The following is a 1,726-nucleotide window of genomic DNA, read 5'->3' on the forward strand; positions in this document are numbered from 1 at the left end:
TAGACACAAGGTTTGGGTGAGGGGTACGTTTAAGCTCAGAGTTAATATTTGGTTCCGGTTTGGGGTTGGGATTAGGGTTAGGGTTGGGGTGGGGGTTAGGGTTAGGGTTGGGGTGGGGGTTAGGGTTAGGGATGAGGTGGGGGTAGCGATTAGGGTTAGGGTTAGGGTTAGGATAAGACTCAGGGTTGTGGCTGGTGTTGACGGCAAGCTGATTCTTCGGCTTCAGGTGAGGGCCTGGTCTCGATTTGGCATTAGGGACAGGATTTGGGCAGGCAGCAGCGTATCGGTCAGGTTTAGAGGTCAGGCAAGGGTGAGAGTTGGGATTTGGATTCGTCAAGCTCCGGCGAGCTTGGTTCACGAGTTGCCCGGCCCTTCTGCTTAACTAATTGCCTTTCGTAGGTCAGCTTGGTTTACGAGTTGCCCACCGAAAGCTTGATTCATGAGTTGCCTGTCCGTCTGGTTCACGAGTTGCCCCAGGTCTGCTTGCTTCACTAATTGCTCCACGTCCATTTGGTTGACGAGTTGCCCGGCACTTCTGCTTAACTAATTGCCGTTCGTAGGTCAGCTTGGTTTACGGGTTGCCCCACGTCTGCTTGGTTCACGAGATGCCTGTCCGACTGGTTCACGAGTTGCCCCAGGTCTGCCTGGTTCACGAATTGCCCCACGTCCGTTTGGTTCATGAGTTGCCCAGTCCTTCTGGTGCATTGCCGTTCGTAGGTCAGCTTGGTTTACGAGTTGCTCCACGAAAGCTTGATTCACGAGTTCCCTGGCCGTCTGGTTCACGAGTTGCCCCAGGTCTGCTTGCTTCACTAATTGCTCCACGTCCATTTGGTTGACGAGTTGCCCGGCACTTCTGCTTAACTAATTGCCGTTCGTAGGTCAGCTTGGTTTACGGGTTGCCCCACGAAAGCTTGATTGACGAGTTCCCTGGCCGTCTGGTTCACGAGTTGCCCCACGTCTGCTTGGTTCACGAGTTGCCTGTCCGACTGGTTCACGAGTTGCCCCAGGTCTGCCTGGTTCACGAATTGCCCCACGTCCGTTTGGTTCATGAGTTGCCCAGTCCTTCTGGTGCATTGCCGTTCGTAGGTCAGCTTGGTTTACGAGTTGCTCCACGAAAGCTTGATTCACGAGTTCCCTGGCCGTCTGGTTCACGAGTTGCCACAGGTCTGCTTGCTTCACTAATTGCTCCACGTCCATTTGGTTGACGAGTTGCCCGGCACTTCTGCTTAACTAATTGCCGTTCGTAGGTCAGCTTGGTTTACGGGTTGCCCCACGAAAGCTTGATGCACGAGTTGCCTGTCCGTCTGGTTCACGAGTTGCCCCACGTCTGCCTGGTTCACGAATTGCCCCACGTCCGTTTGGTTCATGAGTTGCCCAGTCCTTCTGGTGCATTGCCGTTCGTAGGTTAGCTTGGTTTACGAGTTGCTCCACGAAAGCTTGATTCACGAGTTCCCTGGCCGTCTGGTTCACGAGTTGCCCCACGTCTGCTTGCTTCACGAGTTGCCCCACGTCCGTTTGGTTGACGAGTTGCCCGGCACTTCTGCTTAACTAATTGCCGTTCGTAGGTCAGCTTGGTTTACGGGTTGCCCCACGAAAGCTTGATGCACGAGTTGCCTGTCCGTCTGGTTCACGAGTTGCCCCACGTCTGCCTGGTTCACGAATTGCCCCACGTCCGTTTGGTTCATGAGTTGCCCAGTCCTTCTGGTGCATTGCCGTTCGTAGGTTA

Source organism: Narcine bancroftii, unplaced genomic scaffold, assembly GCF_036971445.1.
Source record: "Narcine bancroftii isolate sNarBan1 unplaced genomic scaffold, sNarBan1.hap1 Scaffold_274, whole genome shotgun sequence".
Taxonomy (NCBI): Eukaryota; Metazoa; Chordata; class Chondrichthyes; order Torpediniformes; family Narcinidae; genus Narcine; species Narcine bancroftii.